Source organism: Balaenoptera acutorostrata, chromosome 20 (assembly GCF_949987535.1).
Source record: "Balaenoptera acutorostrata chromosome 20, mBalAcu1.1, whole genome shotgun sequence".
Lineage (NCBI taxonomy): Eukaryota > Metazoa > Chordata > Mammalia > Artiodactyla > Balaenopteridae > Balaenoptera > Balaenoptera acutorostrata.
This window is the reverse complement of record NC_080083.1, coordinates 50,448,139-50,462,661: the sequence shown is the minus strand read 5'-3', so window position 1 is coordinate 50,462,661 and position 14,523 is coordinate 50,448,139. Positions and strand designations below refer to the sequence as shown.

Genomic DNA, 14,523 nt, shown 5'->3' with positions numbered 1-14,523 from the left:
AGGATTACAGCCCTGCCACTCTCAAGCAGTAGTTTGTGTCCTGCACTGTCCAAGAATGTAGTGGGTTGTAGAAAAATGTTGGTCTCCAGTCTGAGAACTTTCCAGTGTGCCTGGGCCACCTCACAGATGTCTGTTTAATCTCTAATGCACCCGAAATAGTAGACATCTGCAAAACAAAGTCACAGAAAACAACACTCTTGTTAAAGTAGTAATTAGCAGTTTAACCAAATAGAAAAACAACACTGGATAGATGTTTAAGAAAACAAGACTTGTAATCACCTCCTTGTATGGACAGGTAGTTCTGAAGACAGGGGTTATCACTAAAGTTTGTATTTGAACCCCTGGACATGTCTTCTGAGATGTGTGAGTTCCCTGTGGTTTGTACCCTCTTGACATGGGCCTTCATCAGGAAAATTTTGCTGAGTTTACCCTGACCTGAAATAATGATGATGATGATGCTGGAGCTGATGAAAAGACAAATAAAGCCATTCATGTCACCTAACATTTATCATCATTCTGAGCTATTTCAGCCTCCATTAAAGTGACATGGTGGATAAAAGTGGTTTTCTCAATGCTTGAAAAGTGCTGTGAAAATAGACGGTTCTTTTGCTCAATGAGACAGGTTTAAAGATATGAAATAGAGTTATTTAATCCCGCCCAAGTGCAAAGAGTTTGGTAACTAGAATTGTATTTAATCATTGGGGTACAGACTGTACCGTGTACACTGGAGACCCAAATCCTGGACTATTGAAGGCTATGACGAATGCTTCTTTTTTGGATGTTATGTTTTTGTTGCTCATAAAGAGGCATCGTGCCCAAAATGAAAAACCTTTAGATTCAGGATTCAATAGTTCACCTCTTTTGGATTGTGTTTGATGGAAACTTGGATGCAGCTGAGTGTAATTATGTTTCTCAGCAGTATGACATATAGTGCTGCAGAGATGGGTGTTCTTAGAGATTTCTTGCCAAGACTGGCTGAAAAGGAGTTTGGTTATTGTTTTCTTAAAAAATAGTAATTAGGCTATTAGTTGTCCAAATGGAATAATCCCCTTAAGCCTTTTCAAGAAACACACTTCCAAAAGGGTCAAGTATATTTCAAATTAGCCATTATTTACATAGTGTCCAGCCTTCTGCCTTAGCTCTTTTAGGAGATTTTTGTTTGTTTGTTTGTTTGTTTGTTTTAATGTTGGTTATGTCTGTCAGAAACCATTTTATTTTTTAAAGGGGTTCAGGAATGGTTCTCATATCAAAAGCAGCCAAATCCCTGGCATCATAGAAGCTTCATCATAGATTAATCTGTTTTTCATCTGCAGAACGGCCGCATTCAGTGTTTTCCTGGCCTTTGGACAGTCTCTTCTGTGGATCTGGAGAAGGAACTGCCCACGGGCCTTGCAGGCCTCTCTCTTTGAGAATACTCAAGAGCAAAGGAAAAAGAGGCAGTTAGAAATGGTGGCCAGGGCTAATGGACCGTGGTTCCGGGCTGGAGCCCAGGCCTACGTTTGTGACCGCTGGGCTCAGGATCTGCCCTGGTGTCTCTCAGATCCCCAGATGAGGTAGAACCTGTTCACCCTGATGCAGACTCACTTGGCCCTGCCACATGCCACCCCACGACACACCTTTTGGGTGTGTCTCACCTTAAAGCTGGATGATCAGCTTTCTTTCCCGTTGGTTGGGTCTTTCTGAATGGCAAATCAGCCGTACCTTACAAAGTTCATCTTTTAAGTCCTGGTAATCGCCCCACCTCTCACGGGGAGTATCATCCCTGAAAAGAGGACTCATCACTTTCAAACATGATTTTCCTTTCATTTTCCTCTACCCTTTCCTTAGCATTTTATCTCCTGGAGCTAAAGTACCTATATTGTCCTAACTTGGGGTTTCTGGCTTAGGGTGGTGCAGTATGGTGAGGCCTTGCTGATTGATAGCCATGAATTGATTTAGGAAGACTGGATTTTCTTGTGCCTCAGTTTCCTCAACTTTCAATACCCCTCTTTTTTAATTTAATTTTTTATTTCCCGTACAAGTTTAAAGGTTACAGTTATTTATAGTTATTACAAAATATTGGCTATATTCCCCTTGTTGTACAATACATCCTTGAGCCTATCTTATATCCAGTGGTTTGTACCTCCCGCTCCCCCACCCCTATATTTCCTCTCCCCGCTTCCCTCTCCCCACTGGTAACCACTAGTTTGTTCTCTATATCTGTGAGTCTGCTTCTTTTTTGTTATATTCACTAGTTTGTTGTATTTTTAGATTCCACATATAAGCAATATCATACAGTATTTGTCTTTCTCTGTCTGACTTATTTCACTTAGCATAATGCCCTCCAAGTCCATCCAGGTTGCTGCAAATGTCAAAATTTCATTCTTTTTTATGGCTGAGTAGTATTCCAGTACCCTTCTTTTTGCCTCCATGAGGGGCTGATCACATGACATACAAGCCCACTCGGCACATGTAAGGGACAGTGATAATTGTCCATGTGTGGATGCTGTGTGAATACCTGGTAATCATGCATTCCCGGAGCTGTGCATGAAATCACATGGTCTCACACCTTTAAATACCTTTAGTTTAGAAGTCCATCTAGTACAATATTCATTTTTGGAGTCTGTACTTTCCAAATGGCCCGTGGGAAGGAATCCTGAGGTATCCAGAGGATCTGAGTCTGTCCTGTGGGAACGTTATGTCATAGTAACAAATGCTTAAGGATTAGTTTATTTCCAGCCCTGCAGAAGCTATAAATTGCTTCCTAAAATTTTATTCTCCAACACCGTGATGTTTATGTTGCTATGGTGGTATGTCTCTTGCTTGGGTGTCAAGATTGCCATTGGAAATAGATAGGCCAAAATAACAGCTTAACAGGTGGCTGTGCTTTGTGAAGTTGTTTGTAAAACTATTTTATGAAGTCCAGCGCAAGTAAATCACGCAACTGTGCCCTTTACTGTATTTTGTATTTGAACACATTCTTTTTTTTTTTTCTTAATGCATTCCTCCCCTTTCCATTTTAAATATATATAGACTATTCCCCTTTTTCAAGCAGCACCAAGCTGATTTCCTGTAGTAACACAAGGCAAGATTCCAGCTCATTTTATTTAGCAGTGGACGTCCTTTCCTTATTTTGTGTAGTTGGAACCCTCCTCCTAAAAATAACCCTTCTTTTTTTACTGTGCTTCTTTTTATAGCTACTGTGCTCTTTATTTAAATAAACCTCTTTTTAATATGCCATTTACATATATATGTACCTACACACACATACGTATACACATACATAAAGGTATATATATTTCCCTGTAAGGTATAATCCTTAGTGAATGTGGTAATAGAAATTGTTTCCACTGACCTGTCATTAAGCCCTCACCTGTTATTTATGATCATTTTCTTTTGAGATAAAATTTAGAGAGAACCTGAGTGTTAAACCAGTTCAGCTTCCTACCCAGTGTAAGAATCTTCTATAATAATCTCGCACGGCAATCATCTTGCCTTTTAGCTTAAATACCAGCATGGCAGGGTGCTTGCTCTTCTGTGATATGACATCTATGATTGTCCACTTTGATGTGTTAGAAGATGCTTTTTTTTTGGCCGAGCGGCTTGTGGGATCTTAGTTCCCTGACCAGAGATCGAACCCAGGCCACCAGCAGGGGAACCGGGGAGTCCTAACCACTGGACCACCAGGGGATTCCCAGAAGATGCTCTCATATATTTAGTTGATGTCTTCCTCCCTAGAACTTTCATTTTCCTGTCTATGGTGACACAAACACAAGCCACTTCCACATGCTGGCTCTTTAAATATTTAGAGAAAACTGTAATGTTGTTCTTTGGTTTTCTCTTCTGCTGGCTTAATATCCACAATTCCCTCAACAATTCACCTTAGGAAATGGTTTCAGACTCCCTCCCCAATCCGTTGGACCTCCTCTGTTATTGCCCTTTCAAAAAAATTGAATGCGACGCTCTAGAGCAAGGGTCAGTAAACTTCTTCTGTAAAAAGGCCAGATAGAAATATTTTAGAATTGCAGGCTATAAGATTGCAACAACTCAGCTCTGACCTTGCAACATGAAAGCAGGCAGAGACAATACGTAAATGAATGGGCATGGCTGTGTCTGGTAAAATTTTATTTATGGACCCTGAAATTTGAATTTCATATAATTTTCAAATGTCGTGAAATATTATTATTTTGCCTTTTTTCAACCCACGCATAGCTAGCTCGTGGGCCGTACAAAAAGAGGTGTGGGCCAGGTTGGGCTCAAGATATTGGAGGACCAGTGCTGAAAATATGGGAACTGTTACTTCAGCACCTTATGCTATATTGATGCTTTAGTATTAGCATTGTCATTTTTGGAAGCTGCATCAAACTGCTGGCTGACAAGGTGATCAGTTCACCTTCGTCTTATCCACGTGATCTTCTGGCAAAGCTAAGTCTCTCCATCCGGTGTGTCTGAGGCCTACAAAAACAAGCAGCCTTATAGCGACAACAACCATTACCATAGGACTTTGTAATGTAAATGTAAATGTGATGAATGGCATCTGCTGATTTCAAGTTTGACAAAATGTTTTTGGTTCTTGCTTTTGTTATTTACCGTATTAGCTACTCCTCTTAATTTAGTGCTAGATGTGATAAGCATGCCTTTCTGTCTTCATCCAACAACACAGCGACTTTTCAGTCCAATCCAAATCCTAAAATATAGGTCATAGCTGCTCACCTTGGTTGCAGAAACCAGTAAGCACTTGGGTAGAGAGATGAAGCCTTCAGTTATATTAATAAGCTTAAGAACGGATTATTCTCTACTTCCTCATTAGTTTTAATTTTAAAAATAAGGTTCTCATGAAATTTTTTTGAAACAGTTTAACCAAGATTATGATTTACCATGCAGAGGAGAAAATTTAGTAAATGGCAAAGCCGATTTTTTTTTTTAGTGACTAAATGTTTAATTAAAATTATATATTTCTCTATGTGGACATTTACTTAAGAAGGCTTTGCTTTTTCACAAGAAAGGGGAAAACACAGAGGGCCAGCGTTTGTGGAACATTCTAGTGTGCCAGGATCACTGTGTTAATTATCTCATTTCATCTTTGCAGTCAACCTCCAAGGTGGATCCTAATATCTTCATTTTACAGTTGTCAGAGAATCAGTGGCAGATTTGGATTCCAATCCAGGGCTCTTTGGCTACAAATTTCCATTTGCTTTCTCCAACACCATTGCTTTCCACAGCCAAAGAGAAGTTGACATTCATTCATTATCAAGTTACTTGTATTAATTTAAACAGTTGATTCTAAAATGGATATATGTTCCTGAATTAGTTACTGGAATGATACATTTCTAGAGTATATATCCCAGAAACTGTGATATGAAATAAAAATATTGATTTCCTTAGTGGAAAGAGAGTATTCAAGTTAAAACTATTTGCATTTGCCGATCTTTGGTAAAACTGGAAACATAGATGCAATTTTTGATGACCTACAGTGATTATAAATCTTAATTGTTTTTAGAAAGCTTGTCTGTTTATCTAGACAGTATCTTGCAAAAAAGGCACTTCAAGATGTCATTATATGAATATTCAGAAACTAATAGAGTCTAGATGAGAATGTGTGATAATCTAAAGATATCATTTAAGTCGGGGCTTTAAAAATATATTACTTCAAGTGAAGAACAAGTCTCATAAACAAGTTCCTTACACTTTCCTATGGTCTACTTCCACCTTACCCCAAGTCCTTAAAAGCAGATTTATAAAAGGGAGAGGAAACAACTTTTCAGAATAAAAATTTGAAGCTCTCAAAGTAAAATATATTGATACTTTAATTGTATGAAATTGTTATGTATGAAATTGTATGAAACGGATTCTTTAATAATAGCTGGTGCTGGGACTCTCAAAACCTTTGCTGAAATTATTCCACGAGGAAGCTGGTTTATGGCTTTCTGGAGCTGGTGGCTGCTCATGCTTTAGATTATAAGTTCCTTGGAGGGTTGTGATTGTCATTGCCTCTATTTTAACTCCCCACAATTTTTTGTAATGGTGTTTTGCACACTGCGGTTGCTTAGTTAAGGTTGACTACCAACTTATGGTCATTTAAATTCAGATCCAATTTTTGTGTTGATTGTGGTTTGAAAAACAGAAAGAAAAGTATATTTATTGCTCTTGTAAATGTTTTGTTTTTTATCGAATATTGAATAGATATGAAGCAATACACCCACGAACCTATTGCCCAGCTTAATAAGTAGAATGATACAAGTTCATTGAACACTCTACATGCCCCCAGCTGACCCCAGGCTCTCTATACACGTGGCATCCCAGAGGAGGTAGTCTTCAACAGCTTGCTGGGTTTTTTTCTGTTAACTTTTTGTATTGAGATATAATTCACATAACAAAGTTCATTCTTTTAAATAAGTGTACAGATCACTGGTTTTAGTATATTCACAAGATTGTGCAACCATCACCGCTTTCTTATTCTAGAACATTTCTATCACTCAGAAAGAAATCCTGTCCCCATTGGCAGTCACCCCCCACTCCCCACTTTCCCCAGCCCTTGGCAACCATTGATCTACTTTCTATGTTTATGGACTTGCGTATTCCAGACATTTCATATAGATGGAATCATACAATATATGGCTTGTGTCAGCTTCTTTCCCTTAGCATAGTGTTTTCAAGATTCATCCATGTAGCATGAATCAGTACTTCATTCTTCTTTATGGCTGAATAATATTTCATTGTATGGATATATCACATTGTGTTCATACAGTTATCAGTTGATGGACATTTGGGTTGTTTCCACTGTTGGGCTATTATGAATAATGCTGCTGTGAATATTCTTGTCCGGGCTTTTGTTTGAACAACAGTTTTCACTTCTGTTGGATATATACCTAGAGGTGGAATTACTGGGTCGTATGGAAATTCTGTTTAACTTATTGAGGAACTGCCAGAATGTTTTCCACAGTGAATGCACTGTTTTATATTCCTACTAGCTGTGTATTAGTGTTCTAGGTTCTCTGCATCCTAGCCAATACTTGTTACTTTCTGTCTTTTTGATTCTAGTCATCCTTAGTGGGTGTGCAGTAGGATCTCAGCATGGTTTTGATTTGCATTTCCTTAATGACAATCATAATGTTGGACATCTTTTCATGTGCTTATTAGCTATTTGTCTATCTTTGGAGAAATTTCTGTTCAAGTTATGTGTCTTTTTATTGTTGGGTTCTAAGAGTTCTTTCTGTATTCTGGATGTTAGACCCTTATCAGATAACATGATTTGCAAAACTTTTCTCACATTCTGTGGGCTCTTGTTTCACTTTCTTGATAGTGTCCTTTGAAGCACAACAGTTTTAAATTTTTATTAAGTCCAAGGTACTTTTTCTTTTGCTTTTGGTGTAATATCTAAGAAATCATTGCCTAAGCCAATGATCCAGTGCCACAAAGATTTATACTTATGTTTTCTTCTAAGAGTTTTACCACTTAAGCTCTTACATTCACATCTTTGGTCAATTTTGAGTAGATTTTTGAGTATGGTATAGGGTGGTGGTCCAAATTTATTCTTTTGCATGTGGATATCCACTTTGTCCTAGCACCATTTTTTTTTTTAGCTGTGCTGCACAGCTTGCAGATCTTAGTTCCCCGACCAGGGATTGAACCCAGGCCCCAGCAGTGAAAGCGCCAAGTCCTAACTACTTGACCGCCAGGGAATTCCCAGCACCACTTTTTTTTTTAAAGCCTACAGCACCTTGTATTCACATTTGGTCTCCCATCCAGGTACTAACCAGGCCTGACCCTGCTTAGCTTCCGAGATCAGACTCGTCTGATCAGGTACCTTAAGGGTGGTATGGCCATAGATTCCACATCATTTTTGAAAAGACTATGTTTCCCCATTGTATTGCAGAGCTTGATCTTTTTTACTGAACATTTTGATCTTGAGATTGATGCATATAACTATAATTCATTCATTTTTATGGCTGTAGAGTATGCTTTATATGAATCTTCCGTAATGTATTTAATTCATTCTTTGACCCATAGTGGGTTGTTTCCAGAGTTTTGCTTTTCTATACACTGTTGCTGGGAACATACTTAAACATGTTTTTTATTACCCACATGTGAGATTGTCTTTCTAGGGAATATGCCTAGGAGTGTAGAGTTATGCAATGTTTCCCAAAGTGATTGTAATATTTATGCTCCTATCAGCAATGTATAAGAGTTTACATCTAGGAAAACTCAGCCTTTAAACATTCTCTTTGTTTAGTGTCTCTTTGAATAGTCATTACCCAGAGGAAAGAAGTAGTATTTGCAAGTGAAATTTGCCTCTTAGGCTTCTACTATTTTATTAGCAAGAATCATTATTATTTTTTAAAATTTTATTTATTTATTTATGGCTGAGTTGGCTGAGAGAGCGGGCTTCTCTCTAGTTTGTCGAGTGGGGGCTACAGTTCCTTGCGGTGCGCGGGCTTCTCATTGCGGTGGCTTCTCTTGTTGCGGAGCATGGGCTCTAGGCGCACGGGCTCAGTAGTTGTGGCTCACGGGCTCTAGAGCGCAGGCTTGGTAGTTGTGGCACATGGGCTTAGTTGCTTCGCGACCAGTGGGATCTTCCTGGACCAGGGCTCAAACCCATGTCCCCTGCAAAGGCAGGCAGATTCTTAACCACTGTGCCACCAGGGAAGTCCAGCAAGAATTATTTTAAGCAAGCAAAAGGCCAATAGCCGGAGAACCCAGTATCCAGTTAGTATCTCTTTAAACTTGTAAATATTAGTGTGAGGCTTAAACAGATCTTTGGCTGGTTGAGGTGGTGAAGCTTTTGCTAATAGTGAATAAGGGTGTGTGTTCATTAAAGCAACATCACACCAGCCTATTATTACTCTCTTACATACGGTCTGGAGCTAGTATAGTGTAGCAGCTGGCAGAATCAGGGTATCGAGGGGTGAAGAGAGCTGCTTCCCTTTCTTGGAACCCGCATATTATAGTTATGCTAAGACAGAATTGTGTCCATGATGATGAGAAACATACCCTATCACATCCTATAGCATCATGTGAAAGGGTTGGCTGACACAAAGTTGGGTAGATGGTACTCAGAACATTGAAGGAGATGGAAATGCTCTCTGCTTGTGATTACAGGGAGTTACACCTGGAAACACAACAGCTCTATGCTGGACCACCAGTGTGGTCCAGGTAGGTGGGTGTCAACAGGGATGGCCATGACAAGGTGAAAAAAGGCCTCTGGAAGGCAGGTGGCTGGGGGATGATGGCAGCCTGCCTAGAAGCATCAGAAAAGCATGTGGGGAAGTGCTCCAGCTCAGAGTGGGACTCAGGGACAGGATGTCAGTTACAAAGCAGGAGTGAGGGTTGGGGGAAGAAGAGATTGGCAAGACGCCCCAGCCCTAGGGGCACTTGAATAGCTCATCAGTTGCTATATTCAAGAAACTGAAACTCAAATACAAGAGAAATGGCAACTCAGTCTCAGGAACAAATTGATGTTATGACTAGTGGTATAGACTGAATATTTATGGTCTCCCCCACCCCTCACCTTGAGGTTAGCCCCAGGATGCCTGGAATTAACCAAGTCCTCCAACTCAACTAGATACTAAAGTCTTGATGACTCCTCACTCATTTGCATCCCTGTAACTTTGCTCCTGATCTCTCGTGACCTGGGGAAAGGGAAGAAATTGGAAGATGATAAGGACTGGTATTCTATTTCCTCAAATATTTATCTTTTCACTTAAATTTCTTTTCCCTTTTATTGTATTGTTTCCCATTTACAGATTTCTTTTTGGTTCCTATCTATTGTTTCTCCATTATAGTTTTCCTCTGCAGTTAGTTGGTTCCTGGAGGTAATTTCAGAGTATGTGAGGAGTCGAGAATGATGGGGGAGAAATTGAAAGTGTAGGTACAGAAAGAGATGACAGTAGGGGAATGAAATTTATTGTTCCTCTTTTCCAATGTGAAGCCAAAGCTGGAGGCTAGATCATTCAAAAAGAGAGAATTCAGTGTTTTCTAAACTACCTGCATATAAGAATGACTTGGTGGCATGACCTGATTCAGTACTTCTGAGGAGAGGATAAAGAATTTGTTTTTTTAGCAAACACTCCCCATGACTATAATAAACCAAATATGGGAGTCAAACTTAAACCTTTTTAAAATAAAGCACCCAAGTTGGACCCATTAGTTCGACTATAGAATTACTGAATATTTTTAGTATTGACAGAGAAAAACACTTTATAAAGTGCTTAAATTTCTTTTTTTTTTTATTATGGAAAAGTTTAAAGCTACACAAAAATAGAAGGGTGTGATGATTCTCCGTGTACCCTCACGCAGCCTCAGCAGTTATCAACCCATGGCCAAGTATGGAGGCGCTTTTGAAAGAGAACAAAGGGGTTACTAAATAGTAAAGGCAAGAATTAAGGCTGTGGGGACTTCCCTAGTGGCACAGTGGTTGGGAGTCTGCCTGCCAATGCAGGGGACACGGGTTCGAGCCCTGGTCGAGGAAGATCCCACATGCCATGGAGCAACTAAGCCCATGTGCCACAACTACTGAGCCTGTGCTCTAGAGCCTACTAGAGCCCACATGCCACAACTGCTGAGGTCCGCGCACCTAGAACCCATGCTCTGCAACAAGAGAAGCCACCTCAGTGAGAAGCCTGCGCACCACAATGAGGAGTGGCCCCTGCTCGCCGCAACTAGAGAAAGCCCTCGGGCAGCAAGGAAGACCCAATGCAGCCAAAAAATAAATAAATAAATTTATTAAAAAAAAAAAAAGAATTAAGACTGCCTGATTTACTTGTAAGACTCGAAATCTGGAAACAGCTAGATGTTCATCAGCAGGAAAATGTATCAACAAATTGTGGCATATCCATTCAATGGAATACTACTCAGCAATAAAAAGGAATGAACTATTTATACACATGACAACATGGAAGAATTTCAAAATAATTTCACTTCTGACTTTTTGTGTTTTATCTGATCTAAACAAAACTAGATTCCTTAATCACACCTCCAAGAATTCATATAACCATTATCATAAAGCTCAGGGGCTTTTTTCTCGGTTCAAAACCAAAAAATTCTAATATTCATAACAAATTTATCTGAGTGTGTCCTAGATTTGTGTGAATTAAATGTCTTTGCTGTTTCTCTTCAGTCAAGGCACCAGAAAAGGCTATATTGTCTCTAGAAATTTTCTGAATTGGCTCAACTGTTTACGTGTTAATGATAATATGGCTTTTTTTTTCTTCCATTGGGGAAACAATAGTATTATTATTTTTTAGGATTTAAAAGGGTCATAGAGTGACCACTGTCTAATATGTTTCCATCTTGTGGTACCCAATTTTTATGATAAATATCTGGGGAACATTAAAAATCTGGCTGGAGGAAACCAGTCTGAGAGATACAGAATTATAGAACCCAACGGGGGCCTTAGAATTCATCTTGTCTAATCCCCTCATTTTACTGATGAGGAAGCTTAGGCAAAGAGAAGCTACTTGTTTGGGTCCCAGAGCTGGCAGCGACTGAGCAGAATCTGAGCTCCTATCTCTTGGTCTGTTGGCTTTCTTGCTTCCAGTGCTGCTTCTTTTACATCCCTCATTATGGCCACCATACTGTCATGTCTCTCACTAACCATGAACCATGAAAAAACCTCCATCTTTTGGTCCTGCAAACTATATGAGGCCTTAACCCAATATCTCTGTGGTCCATATTCAGATGGAGCTCTTGTTCACTGGCATCAACATAAATCAGTTTGGTGTCCATTTACTACCCGACACCAGTATTCATAAAGGACTCTATTTCTGCATACAGCCTTATGTTGACATGACCCCCAAATAAAAATAGGCCTGTCTGTTTCCCTGATAGAGAGAAACACATGGAATTGTCTTTTTTTTTTTTTTTCTTGCCACGCTGCACAGCTTGTGGGATATTAGTTCCCCATCCAGGGGTTGAACCCGGGACCTCGGCAGTGAAAGTGCAGAGTCCTAACCACTGGACTGCCAGGGAATTCCCAAACACTGGAGTCTTTGTGCCCCACTTTCATCCAGTCTTTATTTCAAAGATGTAATGATAAGTTTGTTTAGCCCCAGGAATTTTCCTTGTCCAATTGGCTTCTGCAGTGTGGACAGTGGCTGAAATGAAAAAGACTAACAATAGCAAGTGTTGGTGAGGAAGCAGAGCAACTGGAATGCTCATATACTGCTGTTGGGAATGCAAAATAATACAACCACTCTGGAAAATATTTTGAAATTTTCTTATCAAGTTAAACATACACTTAGTCTATGATTTAACAACCCCATTCCTCGGTTCCCCAAGAGAAATAAAGATATATATATTGACAAAAAGATCTGTATAAAAATATTTATAGGGTTTCCCTGGTTGCGCAGTGGTTAAGAGTCCGCCTGCCAATGCAGGGGACATGGGTTTGAGCCCTGGTCTGGGAAGATCCCAAATGCTACGGAGCAACTAAGCCCGTGTGCCACAACTACTGATCCCACATGCCACAACTACTGAAGCCCGTGCGCCTAGAACCCGTGCTCCGCAGCAAGAGAAGCCACTGCAATGAGAAGCCCATGCACTGCAACGAAGAGTAGCCCCCGCTCACCGCAACTAGAGAAAGCCCACATGCAGCAACAAAGAGCCAATGCAACAAAAATGAATAAATAAATAAATTTATAAATTAAAAAATATAGCAGCTTTATACATAATCACTAAACAATTGAAAACAAGATGAGTGTTTATCAACTGATGAGAGGATAAACAAATCGCAGTATACCCATTTAATGGAAATGGGATGTTACTAGCAGTTGAAAGGTACAGAATAATGATATACACACACCAACATCAATGGATTTCAAAAGCATTGTACTAAATGAAAGGAGCCAGATGCAAAAGGAGGTATTTATATGACATTCTAGCAGAAATTAAGTTATAGGAACAGTGATTGCCAGGGCCTGGGGGTGATAGAGATACTGCCAAGGGGTACAAGGTGGCTTTTTGGGGTGAAGGAAATGTCTCTAGGTGGGCTTGTTTATTTAATTAATTAATTTATTTTTGCACAGCATGCCGGGATCCTTGTTCCCCAACCAGGGATCGAACCCGTGCCTCCTGCAGTGGAAGCGCAGAGTCTTAACCACTACACTGCCAGGCAAGTCCCTAGGTGGGCTTGTTTAAATGACTGTATGTCAAAATGTATTGAACTGTACACATAAAAAGAGTGAATTTTATTGTATTAATTATATCTCAGTAAACCTAACTTTGAAAAAACCTAGACAACCTTGATGGTATCCCATTCTATATAGAATAACGAGTCCAAACTCCCTAACAAATTTCCTTATAGGATGGACTCTCAACCCAACTTTACAGCCCTATCAGTTGTCTTCTGCATTCAGCCATTCCACAAACATTCAGTGCCTGCCACATCGGGTACTCTTAGGTGTTGTATTTAGACAGACCCAGCCCTAGTCAGTCGCCACGCAGTTGAGAGCAGGGGTCTGCAAACTACATTCTGTGGGGCAATTCCAGCCCGACATCTATTTTTATCAATAAAGTTTTATAGGAACACAGTCACACTCCTTCACTAGCACACTGTCCAGGGCTTCTTTCCTGCTACAATGGCAGAGTAGAGTTGTCGTGACAGCGTCTGCATGACCTGCAAAGCCTAACATATTTGCTGTCTTGTTCGTTAAGTTTGCCAACCCCTAGTCTAGAGTTAGAGACAAACAGCAAACAGCAGAGAAGAAGCACAAACAGGGACTTCCCTGGCAGTCCAGTGGTTAAAACTCTGCACTTCCATTGCGGGGGGCACGGGTTCGGTCCCTGGTTGGGGGACTAAGATCCTGCATGCCATAAATTTAAAAAAAAGAAGAAGAAGAAGAAGAAGAAGCACAAACAGATAGGAATAATGACAGGTCATGATTAGTGCTATGCAATAGAGAACAGTGGGCAGAGGGGAACTTCTTTCTGTAGGATGCTTCCCATACATCTTCTACAGCTGGATTGAAATCCTCATCGTGTTCCAAGTATACTCTATGTGTTTCTGACTCCATGTCTTTGCACGTCCTCTCCATTTATGCTCTCCGGTTGCCATCCACTACTGTCAAAATTCTACCTACCCCTCAGGGGCCAGATGAGATGCCACATTCTCAGGGAAGGTTTCCCATCTCCCCCGTCATAATTCATTTCTCTCCTGCCTTTCTTTAGCTCAAGAACCTCTCTGGGTGTCACTTCCATTAGATTGTAAGTTTCTTAATAACAAGACCCATGTCGCATTCTTCTCCAAGTCCCTAGGGTCAGCACACCCTCTTTTACAGTGAGTCTAAGCCTTTTTGTGTGACATTTTAAAAAAAAAAAATGTATTTATTTATTTATTTTTGGCTGCGTTGGGTCTTCGTTGCTGCGCACGGGCTTTCTCTAGTTGCGGCGAGTGGGGGCTACTCTTTGTTGCGGTGTGCAGGCTTCTCATTGAGGTGGCTTCTCTTGTTGCGGAGCATGGGCTGTAGGTGCGTGGGCTTCAGGAGTTGTGGCACGTGGGCTCAGTAGTTGTGGCGCACGGGCTTAGTTGCTCCACAGCATGTGGGATCT

The 14,523-nt window shown here is 40.3% G+C and overlaps 1 protein-coding gene and 1 pseudogene across 1 annotated transcript in view; one reads left to right on the top strand and one right to left on the bottom strand.

The window, feature by feature from the left end:
* Positions 1-14,523, top strand: part of PITPNC1 (phosphatidylinositol transfer protein cytoplasmic 1) — a 258,228-nt gene that overhangs the window by 14,460 nt on the left and 229,245 nt on the right. The window lies entirely within an intron of this gene.
* LOC114238310 (5S ribosomal RNA) lies at positions 7,688-7,810 on the bottom strand (annotated as a pseudogene).